Below are 20005 nucleotides of genomic sequence, written 5' to 3'. Positions count from 1 at the left end.
GATCCCATTGTTGTGTGGAGGAATTTACATAATCGCTTCTTTACTCAGATTAAATTTACCTCCATTAAAACACACCTCTCTTCCTCTTCACTTTAGCTGCGATCATAACACTGTCTCATATACATGTTTGTGTTTTGAAAGCGCTCTTACTTTAAATCGTCTTTTCTAAAACCAAATTGCATGTGAACAGCAAAGCTGTTTTTTACTACTTTCTGCTCCCTGTGACGCATCATCATTATATCTCACAATATTTTCTGCTGAGACAGGGACTCGCGGAGAGTGTTTTTATGTTCTTGGCGGGGAGAGAGAGGGGAGGGCGGTGGGGGCGAGGTGGAAGGAAGCAGAGAGATAATAGTTTGAAGGCTGTGTCAGTGGTAGGCAGGCTTCAGAAAACATCAGGGCAGCATTCGGAGATAAAAACAGGTATACCACCCTATCATGTCCTCAGAGCAACTGTGCTTTGATATGTTCTAAAAACCCATTGATGTCTCTGACAGCACTTTTCCCTTTTTTCTTCCTTCTGTAATGATAGTATACTCCGAGAATGCTAAATCAGGTCTGGTTTAGTATCAGTGAATTTCATCAAATTCAAAGATTGAATTTGCGCTCAGATATTAATAAGCTGGGGGAGAGAAAAAAAAAACCTTTAAAGCCCAACAGGTTATTGGCTGCATTAGATTTAATAATTTCTATGAGGTTTTGACCATGAAAGAAATAAAAAGGTTTATGTCTGGTTTCTCAGGAATTTTCTCTTGAAAAATAGTTTCACAATCATTGTGACACAGTAACAGAGAAACAGAGCATAAGCAAATGAAGAAACACAGATAACATCTTAACAATGTCTTGTTGGTGGCAAACACAGACAGTGCAACCAAATACAGAAATGCATATAAATATATTAAGAGTTCAGATGAAACGAGTCTGTCAGATATTTTTGCTTCTTTTCTTTCGAATCAGGCAGTTCAAATGTCTGATTTTCTCCCAAAGTCCCTTTGCAGTTTTTATTACTATTTTTTTTTCCTTTTTTAAAGAAAGCCCTGGGTCCTTGATAAGACATAGCAAAATCGCTAAAGCCGGAGACATTACAAATGATGAAAGCAGAATTCAAAATGAAAACCGAGCAAACTGATCAGCAAACAGTATGACCATACAGTGTGACACGTAATGACAGCACACTTTATTGCCAAACAGTAGCAGAACAAATAATAAACAGAGGACAGTCTGCAATAACTACACAATACACTATGCTCAAAATAAATAAAGAGTAATATAAAATTCATATAACAACTGACATTTAAAAATAATAACAAATATAGTATAAAAAGATTGTAAGTTAAGATACTTTGAGTGTCACATCGTCTAAATTTGTGATGCAATCTAGGAATGACATGTCAGTTGCACCACCAATCAGATACACAAATAAATATATATATATTATATTTTAAAGGATACACATTCTTTACACATATCTGCTATTAGTAAAATCAGAATGTTTAGTTTTAACACAGTAATATACAGGTTGTTTTCAAATACTGTAGCTAAAACACTTCCATGTAACTTCCTCTGTGTACACATAGCTCAGTGCATGAATTACAGTTGTGTTTTAAAGGCCTCTAGTGGAAATTATTGCAACAATTAACTAGCATTGTTGCACTAACCCCTGCATTTGGTGGTCTCTGACCACACATGATACAAAGTTCTTCTGCGGTGAAGATGACAACTTAACAGGAATACACAAGAAATTATAGTTTAATGCCCAACAGGAATCTTGCACTGTTAGCACTGGGAGCAGCAATTTGAATTGCTTCTAGTGGTTGAATATTAGCATGTCATCTTCTACAGGGAAGATGAGAATTTAACAGGAATACACAAGAAATCATAGTTGCCTGACAGGAGTCTTGCGCTATTAGCTTGCTAGCTGGCGCTGGCAGCAGCAATTTGAATTCTTCTAGCGGTTGAATATTAGCTTGTCCCTCCCCCACTGTTGCATCAGGCTAGTTCATGCCCATAGTTTGTTTAATCTGGTCCAAATCAGTTTCTAAGCTATTCACCTATTTGCAAATTGAGAAAACTTAAAGTGGACTCCAAGCAAACCAAATTTAGGCACTCCAAGCCACACGTGACTGTTCAGTATGCTTATTGGTCAGATGTGTCTGCGGCGGGCTGTAACAAACCTTTTGGGTTATAGCACCACTAGGGGGGGTTGCCCAACTATTGTAGTAGCTGTGGGGGTCTCCTAGTGGGTGTGTGAGTTGTTAGCGGCAGCCATTTCATGCTGCTCATGTTCCATGCTCCAAGAAAGCACCTTACTTACTGTTGTGACAAGCTGGCGCTGGTGGTACCAATCCCCGCGCATGTAGGTTCGGACGAGTACAGCCGAGGAGACCTGGCTTATAAAGTGTAATGTTGCTGACGGCGAATAAAGGTCTGTTATTGGATTTAACCGACTGGTTCCGTGTTATCCGGCTAACCTCCACACCACATGCCCGCTGGACCGGCTAGCCGCTCCTTCCTCGCCAGACTGCTGTTACAGGGCGCAACAAAACAACATACAGGAAGAAGGTTCCTTACTCACCACAGCCGGCGAATTAGAAGTCCGAACGTCCGGCTGTGGGGTGGCGCGCAGGCGGCGCGATCGGCGTTTCTTCCCCGCAGACGGCTCCGATGGGCCTGGAAAAACCACATCCGACAGGTGAGGCAGACGCGGCTGCTCCGGGGTGGCTGTAGTTTGTTGCTGCAGGACCCAGTCCGACAGTTCCCGAGCTTGCGCCGCCTCCCGGGCTTCATACAAATTGGCCAATAAATCCAAACATCCTCTGATAGGGATTTCTGTTGAGGATCGCCTCAATACCATTTATCCCAACGATCCTTGCTCTCGTATTCGAGGTGTGGGTTATCCAGTCGACCAGGCGTTGGACTTGCATCAGATCCCTCTCCCCAGGCAAGTCTGCTGGATCCATGTTGTGGCTGGTTCGTACTGTCACGGTTTGCCGGGGCAAGCCGTGTGAATAATAATGGATCCAAACTGCAGGCTGCTGAAGTGGAGGGTGAGTTTATTTGCAACCAAAAGGTACAACAGACAGGGTGGCGAGGAACAGAACGGTGAAAACTCTAAACTGGGAAAACTAAATAAAACACTAACCGGAATACGAACGTGATTTGCAGGGAGAATGACCAGAGAAACAACACAGAAGGGTGGAAGGGAAATAACACAGATGAACCAGCAATTACTATGACAGAAGACACAACTTAAATACACTCAGAGAACACAGGGAGATTACATACAGGTGGGAACACAGCTGGGAGTGATTAACATGACGAGACTAGGGAGGCAAACTGAAAACACTCACATAAGACACAGACCTTCACAATAAAACAGGAACTTACACTAAGAAACGCGGACTAGATACAGGAACACATGGGCAGAACAGAGTAAACACTAACCAGAGAATTAACAGAACCACAATCACGAAGAGAAAACAAAACGCTGGGTCAAAAGGACCCAGGATCATGACAGTACCCCCCCGTCAAGGGCTGGCCCCAGACAGCCCAACACAAGAACACCAAAACAAAAAAAAACGAAAACCGCCCAAAGCAGAAAACAACCCGACCAGGGCGGGCGGCGGGGGACCCAGGAAGGAGGGCCCGAGGCAAAACAAAACAGGAGCACCAGAAGGCCAAAAGAAAAGAAGCACACCAAAGCACAGGAAAACAGAGAACAAAACCAAAAAAAACCCCCAATAAAACAAAACACACCATAGCCCAAGGAAAATGGAGTCCAAAACAGAAAGGTCCAGAGGGCCGGCCAGGAGGCCGACAGCACAGGAGTCCAAGACAAAAAGAGTTCAGGGGGCCGACCGTGCGGAAGGCAACGGCGGCGACGACAGCGCTGGCGGTCCGGGGGCCGGCCGTGCGGAAGGCAACGGCTGCCACTCAGGCGATGGCGGTCCGGGGGCCGGCCGTGCGGAAGGCAACGGCGGCCACTCAGGCGATGGCGGTCCGGGGGCCGGCCGTCCGGAAGGCAGCGGCGGCCACTCAGGCGAAGGCGGTCCGGGGGCCGCCCACGACGGCGATGGCGCTCGGCCAGCGGCCTAGCCAACGGTCTAGAAGACGGCCGTGTAGCTCCAGACCCAGACGAGGCTGGGCCAAGCGAGGCTGAAGGCACGGAGGCTGGGCCAGGCGAGGCGGAAGGCTCTAAGGCTGGACCAGACGAGACTGCATCGCCAGCTGGCGATGAGGCTGCAGCTGGCGATGAGGCTGCAGCTGGCGATGAGGCTGAAGCTGCTGCTGGCGAGGATGAAACTGCTGCTGGCTGGATGGGCTCCTCGGGCCCTCCAGCTGACGAAGCAGGAGGCTGGACGGGCTCCTCGGGCCCTCCAGCTGAAACAGGAGACAAAGGCCGGAGTGGTCCCTCGGACCCTCCAGCGGAGACACGAGACGAAGGCCGGAGCGGTCCCTCGGACCCGCCAGCGGAGACACGAGACGAAGGCCGGAGCGGTCCCTCGGACCCTCCAGCGGAGACACGAGACGAAGGCTGGACGGGCCTCTTGGACCCTCCAGCAGAAGCCATCACAAAGCCAGCAGGCATGGAGTCCTCTGGCAGACACGAAGGCAATGGGTGCTGTGCTGAGCACTGGCCCTGCTCAGACAGCACTGACACGGAGTTGTTCTCTGAGGGCTGCTTAATCTTCAGGGGTCCAGAATCAGCTGGGGACTGAGACCTAGCCTCTGGGGAAGCCCTGGAGTGCAGAACGGTGCCTGAAGCAGCTAAAGCGCGAGAAACTCCCTGACTGGACCTTAAATTTTCTCCCTGCATGGAGTGAATGAGTGGAACCGGTAATGCTGGAGCCAGAGCTACGGGTAGCGGGGGCACTGGAGCTACTGGGGCCTGCGCTACAGGCGGCACTGGAGCTACTGGGGCCTGCGCTACAGGCGGCACTGGAGCTACTGGGGCCTGCGCTACAGGCGGCACTGGAGACTGAACTGAGGGTGGCACTGGAGACTGAACTGAAGGTGGCACTGGAGACTGAACTGAGGGTGGCACTGGAGACTGAACTGAAGGAGGCACAGGAGACTGAACTGAAGGAGGCACAGGAGACTGAACTGAAGGAGGCACAGGAGACTGAACTGAAGGTGGCACTGGAGACTGAACTGAAGGTGGCACTGGAGACTGAACTGAAGGTGGCACAGGAGACTGAACTGAAGGTGGCACAGGAGACTGAACTGAAGGAGGCACAGGAGACTGAACTGAAGGAGGCACTGGAGACTGAACTGAAGGTGGCACAGGAGACTGAACTGAAGGTGGCACAGGAGACTGAACTGAAGGTGGCACAGGAGACTGAACTGAAGGTGGCACAGGAGACTGAACTGAAGGTGGCACTGGAGACTGAACTGAAGGTGGCACTGGAGACTGAACTGAAGGTGGCACAGGAGACTGAACTGAAGGTGGCACAGGAGACTGAACTGAAGGAGGCACAGGAGACTGAACTGAAGGAGGCACAGGAGACTGAACTGAAGGTGGCACTGGAGACTGAACTGAAGGTGGCACTGGAGACTGAACTGAAGGTGGCACAGGAGACTGAACTGAAGGTGGCACAGGAGACTGAACTGAAGGAGGCACAGGAGACTGAACTGAGGGTGGCACAGGAGACTGAACTGAGGGTGGCACTGGAGACTGAACTGAAGGAGGCATAGGAGACTGAGCTGAGAGGAGCACTGGCTGCGGGGGAGCTAACTGAGCTGAGAATGGCTGCGGGGGAGCTAACTGAGCTGAGAATGGCTGCGGGGGAGCTAACTGAGCTGAGAATGGCTGCGGGGGAGCTAACTGAGCTGCCGGTAGCTGCACAGGCGATAAGCAGCTCGCGTTGACATCCGCCACACAAAACACAGCCCCTGAATGAACAGTCAAAAAGTCTGGAAAAGACACAGAGTCCTTACTCACCACAGCCGGCGAATTAGAAGTCCGAACGTCCGGCTGTGGGGTGGCGCGCAGGCGGCGCGATCGGCGTTTCTTCCCCGCAGACGGCTCCGATGGGCCTGGAAAAACCGCATCCGACAGGTGAGGCAGACGCGGCTGCTCCGGGGTGGCTGTAGTTTGTTGCTGCAGGACCCAGTCCGACAGTTCCCGAGCTTGCGCCGCCTCCCGGGCTTCATACAAGTTGGCCAATAAATCCAAACATCCTCTGATAGGGATTTCTGTTGAGGATCGCCTCAATACCATTTATCCCAACGATCCTTGCTCTCGTATTCGAGGTGTGGGTTATCCAGTCGACCAGGCGTTGGACTTGCATCAGATCCCTCTCCCCGGGCAAGTCTGCTGGATCCATGTTGTGGCTGGTTCGTACTGTCACGGTTTGCCGGGGCAAGCCGTGTGAATAATAATGGATCCAAACTGCAGGCTGCTGAAGTGGAGGGTGAGTTTATTTGCAACCAAAAGGTACAACAGACAGGGTGGCGAGGAACAGAACGGTGAAAACTCTAAACTGGGAAAACTAAATAAAACACTAACCGGAATACGAACGTGATTTGCAGGGAGAATGACCAGAGAAACAACACAGAAGGGTGGAAGGGAAATAACACAGATGAACCAGCAATTACTATGACAGAAGACACAACTTAAATACACTCAGAGAACACAGGGAGATTACATACAGGTGGGAACACAGCTGGGAGTGATTAACATGACGAGACTAGGGAGGCAAACTGAAAACACTCACATAAGACACAGACCTTCACAATAAAACAGGAACTTACACAAGAAAAGACACAAACTAAGAAACGCGGACTAGATACAGGAACACACGGGCAGAACAGAGTAAACACTAACCAGAGAATTAACAGAACCACAATCACGAAGAGAAAACAAAACGCTGGGTCAAAAGGACCCAGGATCATGACAGTGCTTCTGGACCAGTGGGTAATATGGAGGATTTACCCTAACTTTCCATCAAATTTAAAGCTAGTTGCTACACATTTACTCTACACATTTGTGATATTTGGCCACGTCTCAGATTCAAACCTGCAAGGTGTTTAAGGCATTGAACTCAAACTTTCAAACTTCACTAGTAGTTACCTGGTAGACGTTCACTGGTAGACCAAGACCATCTGTACAAATGAGTTAGGTCTAAAAATACCCACAGCTAACATGCGTGTGAGGGGCGTAGCTTGTTCCACATTTATTCGACTGTTACGAATACACTATCTGGGTACTTGTAGTGCACTTTGGATTGCTAAACTTCCCAATATGAAGTTACTTATGGACTCAAAATAGCAAGTATATAATCTTAAACATAGCACTGAGTATTTATTATTCCAGGAAGCACAAATAACTCAATGCTCAGATGTGTTCATTAGATTTTAACATCTTCCAGAAACATTTTTCTTTTTTGTAACTTAGTTTCCTTTCTTTCGCTCGAATATTGAGATTTTTATTTTTATTTTTTAGTATTTTCCGTTGCCTACATGTGCTGTTAAATTGCTGAATAAATACATTTAGTTGCACTTTCAGAACCCCCATCCCTCCGTTGTATACCAGCCCCAAAGCAAAAACACGATAAACGTGATTTGGAATAGTGAATATTGGTCGATAATAACAACTGCTGAATATTACTGCTGGACAGAAATTATGTAACTTTTACTGTCTGTGGTCAGCACCTGAAGGTGAGTGTGAAGCGTTTGGACAGAGTGTATGTGTGAAATAAACAATGACATTTTGCTGTGCCATAATTTTTCTGATGTTACTGTCAGGGAACTCATTTCAGCTCTTCAAGTTTGCAGACAGGGTCGTGCACCCAAGCACATCATTATAAACTGCTCCGGCCACCCACAAAACACACACACACAGAGTATGTTTTATGCAGTGCATGCACATAGACACACACACAAACACAGCTGAATAGAGACCCATTTGCCAATTCCTGATTAATTTGTTTGTCCGTTTACTCAAACGCATAAGGAATTCAATTAGTTTCATAAAGTGGAACAATACTGGGCCTAATCTAAATAAATGAATCCACAAAACCATGTCATTGCTATTTATTACAAAAACACATTTCTTCCAGTTTTGCACTGTGCATTCCAATATCCACAGGCTGACCCGTTAGTCCCATACTTAGCTGCTCTTACAGCAAGTCAAAAAGGCATGACGCAAGTCTGGCTGCACTTTTGCCTTACTTTTTATGCCACATAGTGGAAAGTCATGCTGACTAAGTGGCGTTCAAGTTCATTTACTCCTTACTCCTTATTGAATGTACATCTCAAAAGAAAACAAAAAAACCGTGGTTTAAACCTTTGCATTCATTTCTGCAATTAATAAAAACACTATAGAATGCTTTAAGTTATTAGAAAGTGTTAATTTATTTATTGTCAAAGGATAATAGCTCAGATATACAGCAACCTACTAATAAGACAATTAACTCAAGACTATACTTGCTTTTGAGAAGTTTCATTCTGAAAGGGATCTTTCTTTTTTATCCTAAATAAAAGGCAGCATTACAGGTCTCACTTATATTCATTGTTGTCTAATGAAGTGTGTAACCTGGTGCCCCGTGTTTTAAACACAGACAGCTGCAGCTCCAACAGCCCTGCTCCACAGTTACAGACAGAGATCGACTTGTTTTGCCTTTGCCTTTCCTGTTCTATAGACCCACTGAGACTTGCTGTGCTGTGCCATCAGTAACCTATACAGTGCTGCATGTCAACTCACAAGTGACTGCTACAAATATCAGACAACCCGGATGAGACACTTTATCATATTTCATTGCTTTTCAAACGTATTCCAAGACAAGGGCAATGTGATTTATTATTTATAGTCCCAAAGCCACCTTATCCTCTCTGCCAATAGGCAAACTAAAAATAAACAATTCATTTAGGACTTCTAAGCACAAATCATGGAAGCGTTGAGATTTTCGTCTTAGACATTACGTGCTTTGACATATGGTCCTGCTCTTCATTAACACTGATTGAGAACTGTGGCTCTATTTTCTATATCGCTTGAGGGAAAATGCATATTTTTGCATAAAATATAATTTTGCTGCCGTTCATTACAGAGATACACAATCAATGCGCAGCTATGTTCTTTGTGTTGTTTGTCCACATTTTAAGCACTTACAGGCCTGAGAAGGCTATGTGAGACCAGGTTATAGGACAAGGTTACCTTGCCAGGATGCTTATCGTGGAAAAAGTGGCCTGCTAGGACAAAGCAATTCAGAATTTTATTATCATTCAAATTAGAACATATAGAGGGTCTTCAATCCGATTGGTGAAATAATGGGAGTCATTTATCTAGGTCTCACCGACCTTTCATTTCCCATTCATGTCTTATTAGTGGAGCATACATCATCATCCTGCCATAATTAAAAAGAGAAAATCAAATTGATTGTGGGAAAAAAGGTGCATAAAGGTACGGTCTGAATAGGGTTGTGTGGTCCTTGTAGTCGTGTTTCTGTTGTGGGTTTTTACCTGGCCTTTTCTGTGTTGATTTTCTTTTGTTGGTTGGATTCTTGGCCACTAACTGGACCTCGTAGGTGTTTATCAGCTCTAGGCAAACCTTTGCCTTAACCAGAACAAAAGCATATTGGAGCTCCTGTGATTAATGTGCCATAAGATTGAAAAAAAGGAAAAAAAGAAAAGCGTTTCTCACGAATATTAGCCTTCAGAATGGATTTATGAAAAACAAAATTAAAACGGCATGAGCTGATGGCTGAGGTAAGCCAGGATTTATAAAGTAAAAGTGCATATTTTCGCAGTTTGCACTTCTTGTTTTCATTGCCACACAGTACTAGGAGGAAACGATGTTATTCAATAACAGATGACAGGCAGCATTTTAAATTGAAAGTGATGGTACAGTGGAGCCGGGGATGTCAGAGACAGAGTTTTAGTGGAGACTAAGAGATAAGAGACAGACTCATCAAAACCTAAACAAATTGAATATGGAAGGAAGTTCCATGTTTACAGGCGTCTGCAGCGCTTTCAACTTCAACAAATCCAGATAGGAACTGAAAGGAGAGTAGTTAACTACTCATCACACTGCAGTTCAATGAGCATAACTCAATACTGTGTCTCCTCTCTTCCTAATCTGAAGCTTTCAATTCCCCAGGGGTCCACATTGGAGAAGATAAATGGGGTGAGAGTTACCCTCAAAGTGGCCCTAATGAGAAATCTGTGGGAGATGCTCATATTTTATCTGCAAAATAGAACAAAACAATTCTCCCCAAAGCCCTCTTAAATGCTAATTGAATAGTAATGCAATGCCTCAGGCATCTTGTTGTCAGCTCATTTGGGCAGTGATTTGTCTCAATCCGTCATAGGATTCTCACTTTTGGCACGCTCTCAATGAACTGCTCAATGTGCCATTGAAATTCAATTTCATAAATCCCTGTGCAGTACAACAGCCTCTTTGCCAGGACTGCTTTTCACTTTATGTCATCACAATTCCTCTTTTGCAAGGAGATTTGGTACTTTAATACACCAACTTTAGAAAATCTGCATTATCTTCTTTTCTGTTTTATTTCGGCGTCTTCTTCTGCAGCACCAACCTGGACAGAGGTCCAGCAGCTTTGCAATTTGGCCAGCCTCCCTGTAAAACATAGTTAATCGGCATTCTCTATCACGTGAAGATGGATTCCCTGAGAAACATACCAAAGTCTTATCTCACTGCCGCACTAATAAAAATGATGGATAACATGGGAGCCTGAGATGATTGGAAACAATTGGATTTTGTCCACATTATGTAATTCAAACGCTGCTTGGAGAACAAGCCGTGGTCTCTGGTTCCTCTTTGACTTCTCTGCACCCGGCAGGGTTATGAAGAGGCCACAGCCAACCCTGCTGTGACAGAGCAGGAGCTGCTTCTGCACCAGAGCTGTGCTGTATTAGTTTAGCTGCTTGTAACATTCAGCAGAGATGCAGCAGCTGGATCAAGTCAGGGGTTAACCTGTTGTATTTGTAGGCAGATATGAGATAAAACGACCGGCATTAACAACATTGCTATTAAGGGAGAATTGTGGTGTACAAAAAGTGTTTTTTATTAACAACAAACAGAATTTTGGCTCTTTGAACTCACTTCAATAGATCTAACAACCATATTGTTTCACTCCAACTTGAATTCCAAAGACCAACTACTGCTGCTTTATAGTTAGGATTAAGAACACTAACTTTGCCTTGTTAATAAAATGCTGTGTCACATTAAGTTAAATATTAGAAAAAAAGAAAAATCTTGCTTTCTTATTAAATTGCCCCCTACCTGATTTTTCAGTTTTTTTGCATATTTGTCATTCTTACATGTTTCAGATCATCAAGAAAATTTTAATATTTGACAAAGATAACCTTTAAAAAATTCATTTTTTAAAGGAAAGGATGATTTCATTTATTCAAGGAGGAAAAACTCTACAAACCTATCTGGCCCTAAACCTTGTGTCACCCTTGGCAACGAGAACTGCAATCAAGTGTAACGAGTCCTCCAGATTGCTGTGGAGAAATTTTGGTCCACTCTTTTTTGCAAAATTGTTTTAATTCAGCCACAATGGAAGATTTCTGATCACCAATGATCTACTTAAGATCATTTAAGCCAAAGTATCTCAATCTGATTTTAGGCTGAAATTTGACCAAGACTCTTCAAAACCTTCATTTTTGCCTCTTTTTAGTTGGACTTGTTTTGGATCACTGTCCCTCTGCATAACCCAAGTTCACGATGACACAAACTGATGGTCGGACATTCTCCTTCAGGAGCACAATTCATGGCTCCATCAATTACAGCAGTAAGGCGTCCTCAAGCAGCAAAACACCCCCAGACCACAATACCACCACCATGTTTGACTGCTCTTTTTATGAAATGCTGCCTTAGTTTTATGACTCAAACATCCAAAAAGTTCAGCTTTTGTCTCGTCAGTCCACAGGTAGTTTTCCCAGAAGTCTTGGAAATCTTCTCTCCCATGGATGCCGTTCTTGCCCACTCTGTTTCTTACTGTTGAATCATGAACTCTGACATTAAACCGAGGCAAGTGAGGCCTGCAGTTCTTTACATGCTGTTCTGGGTTCTTTTGTGATGGCGGGTGAGTCATCGATGCGCTCTTGGAGTAATTTTGCTAGGCCGGCCACTCCTGGGAAGGTTCACCACTGTTCCAAGTTTTCTTTATTTGTTAATAATGGCTCTGACTGTGGTTTGCTGGTGCCTTAGAAATGGCTTTGTAACCCCTTCCAACATGACTTTGTTTCTCAGGCGATCTTATGTTACTTTAGATCATGACATGATGTGTTGCTTTTTGAGATCTTTTAGCTTGCTTCACTCTCTCAGCTTTGTGAATTTATCTGCACAGAGGGCCAGGTAGGTTTGGATAACTCTGATCGCTTAATAAAGGAAATCACCATTTTGAAAAACTGTATTTTGTATTTACTCAGGTTATCTTTGTCTAGAAGTAAAATGTGTTTGGTGATCTGAAATGTGCAAGTGTAAGAAATCGTGTAGAAGGCACTGTAATTATTATGTTAAAACCTGATGCATGCAGTGAATGTTTGCATGAGTTTGTGATCTAAAAGCAACTTTGAACATGTCTTTTCCTCCTCTGCTGAGCGCCGGATGTCAGCTTTGATTTTCAAGCTCACTGCCACCCGTGGTCCCTTTTAAATTCATTCATTTGCCTCATCTTAAGTTCAGCTTCAGTCAGGTGGTGGCAGAACAGGTTAACTGCTGGGTTTTTGATTGCCATGCTGTAACACATGAATATGGAGGAGAAAGTATGGCGTTAAAACAGAGATAACAGATTGCTATCTCATGCTCGCAGCACTCTGGTGTGGCATAGCAGTGTCAGAAATTTTAATCACAGAGCTATGTAATGACATAAATCTACATATCATGGATGAGTAAAAATAATAGATGAACTCCTTCCAGCTGAACACACTCTCTGCATGTACTGTATATGTCAACGAACCGCACGATTCTTATCTCATGATCAACTTTAAACCAGTTCCCGTATCCTGGAGCTACTGGGATTAGAGCACCCACTCTAAAATATGACTCAAGGATTTAAATAACACGCTCATACTCTATGTTGCAATACATCAAAGACTGACCTTTACAACCTTTGAGGCTCAACAAATATCTAAGACTGAGCCTCATGTTTTTACTCATAAAAGAGCTTAGAGAATATCTCCTGGTATTTTCAACCTGATCCTTCATCTCTTTTTGTACTTCTAGACTTTCTCTTTTCCAAGGACTGGTACATCCGATAGGCCAACAAACACTTTTTTTTTAAACTGTTTCTTCTGCAGTTCAGATTTTTCCCCCCTTTCTAAAATTTCCCTAAAGAAAAGAACCAGATTCAGAATCAGTCAGATTAACTGACCTTGAATGATGGATCTTCCTTGCTACTTGTCTGTCAGTCCATGACACAAGCATCTTCTGGGTTTGTCTGGTTCTGTCGCTGGTTGACAAATCAGAGGAAAGGAATATTACGCCATCATCGCAGGATCAGACATTATTTTTCGTTGTTGCCAATGCCTTAGCCCCGTCTAAGCCCTCGTTATGTTTAATGGTGTGAGTTATTGCCTGCCCTGAGCATTGTAACTCACGGGACGCAGAGCATAGAACATTTATAGACCCTCCAGCCACTATACAAGCTGAGGCCTTCTTCTGCAGTGAACGCAGGATAAAAGAAGAGCAATATGCCTCATTGTGGTGCTGCTCTCTGATACCTGAATTTGAACATTCTCACCTCAGGAGAAGATGATTTAAATAATTGATGTCCTTTACTTCATTGTGTTTGCAAACAGTCTTAGCTTTTCAAGCGTGGAAAGCTAAAGTACTTTGGAAGGATCCACTGAAGTGACGTGGACGGGGTCGTATTAGGGGTCAACCCATTATCCCTACTAATGTGCCGTGAGATTGGTAGCTAATTGATATTGCATGCTAATTGATATTAGCGCTGGGCACACTACCAGTTTTAGGTTTTATATACTGTGCACATATATACAATTAAGAGAAGCTCATTTACTCCAATCTTCCTTTCTTTTCATGGTTATGTCTTGGATTTACATTTAATATTCAGAGTCTAGAGCACAGCACCATCGCACAACAGCTGAGAAAAAGAAACACAGAGAAAGCAATGAGTCAGAGAAGTTTTAGGCTACAGAGGGCAACAAAGTAAAATAAAACTCCCAAAACTTTTAAGGTTTTGTTGAATATTTCCTCCAACAACAATACTGTACCATTGATGACACATGTTCACCGACCACTTTGGTGGCTTCACCTCTTCAACTGTTCAACATGAAAGCAAATTGCTAATCAGTCAATCACATGGCTAATTAGATGAATTTAAGCATGCAGATATGATCAAGATGATCTGCAGAAATTCAAACTGAGCATCAGAATAGAAACGAAAGGGGATTTAAGTGACTTTGAATGTGGTGTGGGTGCTGGTGTGATTATTTCAAGAACTGCAGATCTACTGAGATTTTCCAACAAAGACATCTCTAGGGTTTCCAGGGAATGGTCTGAAAATAAGAAAATATCCAGTGAGCGACAGTTCTTTGGGTGAAACTGAGCTGATAAGATGGCAACAGTAACTCAATAACTCATTTCACTCGCTATAACCAAGCTATATAGAGGAGCATCTCTGAAAATACAACACATCGAACCTTGAAGCAGATGGGCAACAAAAGCAGAAGACCACAATGGGTGCCCCTCCACTCAGCTATGAACAGGAAAACGAGACTACAATTCACACAAAGTCACCAAAATTGGACAATTGAAGAAAGTAAAAATTTCTGTGGCAGTATTTGGATGGTAGGGTCAGAATTCTGTGCTGTCCGTGCCATCAAGAATTAAGGCAGCTCTGAAGGCAAAAGGGGGTCTAACCCAGCTCAGCCGAGTGTATATTCTAACACAAAGACTCAACATACTTAATGAATCTACAAAAAGATGTTTCTGATGGATATGCTATTTGTTAACAAAACAATACAATTATCAGATGGTTTCAGGTCTCATGAGGTGTGAAATACTAATTGGCGTTCTTTCTATCAATAGATCATTGTTGCACTACAGTAATTATTTTATCAGCAGACAATCAATGGTAAAGAATAAAAGTACAGTTGGAAATATCTCACGTTACACATCCAACTACTTGTCAGAGATTTCATAATTAGCTTGTTAATTATGTTTTAACTTGAATTATGACATTTTAATCTTTTACACATGAACACATCAACTTTGAGATCATCAACAATAAAAATTATCATTATCTGCAAACAGCATCATTTTAATTGGTATCACTTCAGCATGACATAACATGTGCCATTGCAAGAAAATGTTTTGTTGAACTGAAGGTTAAAAAAATGTGAGTTTAGATGTATTTAGATGATTTAGATGTAGTCAAGTACGGTGACCCTGAGAGGACAAATGAACTGCAACTTAAGAAAACACCAGCAATAAGAAAAACTTGCAAAAGCACACAAAACACAAGAGATAAAAGCTTTTCTAGGATGCAAAGCAACAGCTGTCTTTGTTAGAGTAAGTAGGGTGACCAACCGTCCTCTTTTTTTTGCACTTGTTGACTTGTAAAAGCCTATATGATATTTTTTATTTCACCATTCATTAACTGCACAGAGAAGACATCGTTTAAATATGTTAACATTTCCTTTAAACAAACAGTATTATTAAAGTTCATCATGACTGGGCCAAGTGTTCTTTTTTTTGGCAGTCAAAATATGGTCACCCTAATTTAATATATTTGCTGAAATTAGTTCCTTCTAATGCTCCTGATGCTGTATATACATATGTGTTTAGTATATATAGTAATGGTAAAAAGAAAGTATACTTTCTGTCAGGTCTAAGGTTTTAGGAATCAGGACATAAACTAGTATAACTAGTCCTCACCACGTCTCTAAATTATTTAATACAACTTCAGATGAACTACATATTACACTATGTCATGATTTATTCAACAGAAACAAAACCAAAGCACAGAAGCAGAAGCATGATTTAGTAACCACCTGAAATGGGTTGAATTAATCATTTGTGTGTGTGACTTTATCAGTCTCACTCACGTCATTGTGAAGGAATCTTTGACTGGCCATTGTTTCAACTTGACTCTTATTTTGCTGCTGTTCTTGGGATTATTGTCTTCTTGCATGACCTAATTTGGGCCAAGGTTTAGCTGACAGACAGACAGCTTCACGTTTGGGTACACCAATACTTTAGTGTAAAGAGAGGTTCATTGTTGGGCTCAAACAAGCCCAAATCATCAGCCCTCCACCACCGTGCTCGACAGTTAGTGTGAGGTGTTTGTCCTGATATGCTGTGTTTGCCAAATGTGGTGCTGTCCATTACAGCCAAACATCACCTCTTTAGTCTCGTCTGTCCTTTAGTCTCGACATTGTTCCAGGAGTCTTGTTTGTTCAGATGCAACTCTGCAAACCTAATCCATGTTGCCATGTTCTTTTTAGAGAGAAGAGGCAACCTTTCCAAACAGGCCATATTTCTTCAGTCTATTTTTAACGATACTGTCATGAACCTTTACATTTACCATGCTTACTGAGGCTTGTATAATCTGAGGTGTGTTTTGCAGTTTCACTGAGCATTGCATGGACTGACCTAAGGCTGAATTTGTTGGGACCAGATGATTTTTTTATTATTTTGTCCTGATATGTAAAACCTTGGCGTTTAAAGACTGCGTGCACTTTCTTTTTCATTTTTTTGACTGTGTTGTATCACAACTTTAATTGTATGTAATTGTTGCAGAGTATATACTCTTGCAAAGGTAACACAGGGGAAAAGTAGCACTAAAAAAGATGCTGCAGTTACTAAGCAGCTGGCCTGAGGTTTCAAGATATTTACTCATTATAAACAACTAATTAGCCTTGCTGACAGCACGCAGCAGCACCAGTCTTGAGTTTCATATCCTGTACAATACAAAGCAGCTGAATAATGGTTAAGACAACACACTATGTAAATGAGACATCTTTGGAGTTACATGTTGTTATGCTTCTCCCATCTCTTTGTAAAGTAGCAAACAAGCCCTAAATTCTGAAGTTGTCAGGTGTCACTAACATTAGTAAGTGTAATGACTGAATTTCAATTTCTAATGCCGTCTAAAAAAAACATGAGTTGCTGCTCTACACATCACATGTAAAAACAATATCATGGAAATGATTAATTCTTAATCAGCGAGTAACCTCGTATTCATACTTTTGTCAGTTTCATCTTGCCTCTAATCAGCTTCAGAACTCCTGTGAGTTTAACTTGTAAGTTGAGAGAACATCTTAATTATGCTCGCTGGCGTACTTCCCAGCATGCAGTGCATTTCAATTAACTTTACAGAATCTTTTCCTCCTCGTTTGGGCAATGTCACTTGGAGACGTGTTCTGTATGTTTGCTAAGATCAATTTCTGATGAAACTGGAGCAAGTGTGATGAAAACTAGTACAGAATAGCCCTCAATCCTCGTTAGTCTTTCATGGGCCTTTGTTTCCCCCGATTTCACTGTTGAGGCTGGTGTTTTTTAAATTTACGGTCACACGCGTCGGCAGAGATTAAAATGATTATAACCTTGTTGACAATGTTAAAACCATTTTCTCTGCTAGCAATGCACACTCTTTGTGTTACTAAATGGTAATGTGTTAGCAGTATCCGGAGGAACTGTGGAGTGTTTTGTGTTTAGAGTGAATTAGTTTGTTTACGAATGAAACCCTGCAGTGGTTTTCACCTTAGTTTGACTCATTTGAGCACACGAGGACAATCGGAAAGCAATTGTACTCGGTTATGGAGTGGAACAATTGAAGCTTGCTGGGAGTAAATTTGTTGTGGACATTTTCACAACATTCAGATCCAAAGTATTTCACCTAAGTAGTAATATCGTGTGTTAGACAACGGCCTTGTCCTCTTACGTGTTATCTGAACACAAATATATAAAGAACCTTTTTTTTAACTCGTCTCCACGGCTGTTTGATTAAAGCTCTATGTTCACAATCTTGCTGACAAATTTTTATCCACTACTGTACACCTACAGCGGTGGACAGAAACATTTCAGTGGAAATGGCTTTGCAATTGTCATAGTATCTAAAAGATGTTGTCATTGTTCGGAGATCTTATTTTCTGAGTCAGTTAACTGGTCACTCCATCACCCTGGCTTTTTTTTTTGTCATAGTGTTTGTGTTACTAAATCGTTGAGATTGTGTGGTATTTTCTTCCCTGTCTCCTTTCTCTTACGATTCCCATTTTGTCCTGTGGGTGTGTGGGTGTCTGTTTTTGTATCTGACTGGGCGTGGCACTTAATCATCACCTGCCTTGCAATCAGTCTGCGCACCTGAAAGTAATCCGTAATCAGGCTCTGCAGCATTTCAGCCCCGGCTTCTCCTCCGCTGTGTGCTGTATCTGCTAGTCTGGTAACACACATACAACGCCAGCTAAAGTCGCTAGTCTGTAGTGAATTTACCTGATCCTGTAGCAGCTTTGTTCTCTCTGTTTCAGGGTCACGGTCCATCACAAGTCTTGCTGTCAGCCTACTTCAGCCTCCATCTCAGCTAATCTGCTACCACCATCTAAAGTAAAATACACTGTTAACTCTTGCGCCTCAATCTGCCGCACTATTCTGCTCTTGTGTTCTTTCAGAAGCTTTTGGATTAATTATGCTGGTACTTTTACACCAATATCCTGAGGCCAGTAGTGTGAAGCAGGATATTTTCTCATCCAGGTAAATTCAGGGTAAACCCTGGGTTTTCTGTAACACGAAGGTTACCATGGTGGTATATCACCATGGTAACTTGTGCTGCAAATCGGTACAGCTCTAGATCAAATCAATCACTCAAATCACTTTTTTATTGTCACATCACATGTGCAGGCACACTGGCACAGCACATGTGAGTGAAATTCTTGTGTGCGAGCCCCACAAGCAACAGAGATGTGCAAACACAACAACACAAACGAGCAAAATACAAGAATGGCCAACCTGAAACTAATAAATATATGTACAATATATAATAGTGTATGCATTTCTGGATGTGTATACTAAATATTTTCCTACGTGTGTGTGTGTGTGTGTGTATACACATTTTTACAAATTAAATAGTAAAAAAAAAAAATAAAAAAAAAAAAAAAAAAAAAAATAATAATAATAATAATAATAATAATAATAATAATAATAATAATAAAATATACAGAGTTGAATATGTGCAAAACAAGTGGCATTTATATACAGTGTGGAGTGCATAATGTTGAAGTTCCAGTAGTGAAGCTGAGGTGTCTATGACGTGTTCAGCAGTCTGATGGCCTGATGGAAAAAGCTGTCTCTCAGTCTGCTGGTACGGGACCGGATGCTGCAGAACCTCCTTCCTGATGGAAGCAGTCTGAACAGTTTATGGCTGGGGTGACTGGAGTCCTTGATGATCCTCCCCGCTTTCCTCAGGCACCGCTTCCTGTAGATGTCTTGGAGGGAGGGAAGCTCACCTCCAATTATCCGTTCAGAGCATTACAGATCAACAGGTATAAAATCACCACAGATTATCCAATGAATTCTCTGAAAAATGAGGTCACCATTCCTGGAAGATCCGTCAGATCTTTGTTTATAGATAGTGAGAGGGTCACATTTAAAAAAAAAAAAAAATCTTCTAAATCAGGGGTGGGCAACTCCAGGCCTCAAGGGCGAGTGTCCTAAGGTTTTAGATGAGTCCTTAATCCAACACAGCTGATTCAAATGGCTAAATGACCTCATCAACATGTCCTGAAGTTCTCCAGAGGCTTGGTAATGTGATTACCCAGGGTAATATCTAAAACCTGCAGGGCACTGGGCCTCGAGTTGCCCACCCCTCTTCTAAATGGAGTTTTCCATTTGAAGTCATGAGTCCGAATTTTCAAGTGGAACACGCCCTCAAGTCAGACTTCTAAAGACCATTACACATCGATGGCATTGCAAAAAAGAGACATGAAATTCAGATTTTTCTGGATCTGAATTTGCTGTGTAACAACAAAAAATGATATCGACATTATTTCAGAAAAAGTAATCCTCAAAAAATGCACT

The 20005-nt window shown here is 42.6% G+C and overlaps 1 long non-coding RNA gene across 1 annotated transcript; it reads right to left on the bottom strand.

Annotated features, from left to right (window-relative positions):
- Positions 1 to 11416: 11416 nt before the first annotated feature.
- On the bottom strand, positions 11417 to 19057 carry LOC147337765 (uncharacterized). The gene is made up of 3 exons (XR_015124938.1): positions 18425 to 19057; positions 13341 to 13418; positions 11417 to 12705 (listed from the first exon to the last, which is right to left on the bottom strand). It is a non-coding gene; the product is annotated as an uncharacterized LOC147337765 (long non-coding RNA).
- Positions 19058 to 20005: the final 948 nt, after the last annotated feature.

This window comes from Aulonocara sp. 'chitande type north' Nkhata Bay, linkage group LG2 (assembly GCF_057382095.1).
Source record: "Aulonocara sp. 'chitande type north' Nkhata Bay isolate Kocher_YH1m ecotype deep benthic linkage group LG2, A_spYH_male_GT1.1, whole genome shotgun sequence".
Lineage (NCBI taxonomy): Eukaryota > Metazoa > Chordata > Actinopteri > Cichliformes > Cichlidae > Aulonocara > Aulonocara sp. 'chitande type north' Nkhata Bay.
This window is presented reverse-complemented; position numbering and strand designations above follow the sequence as displayed.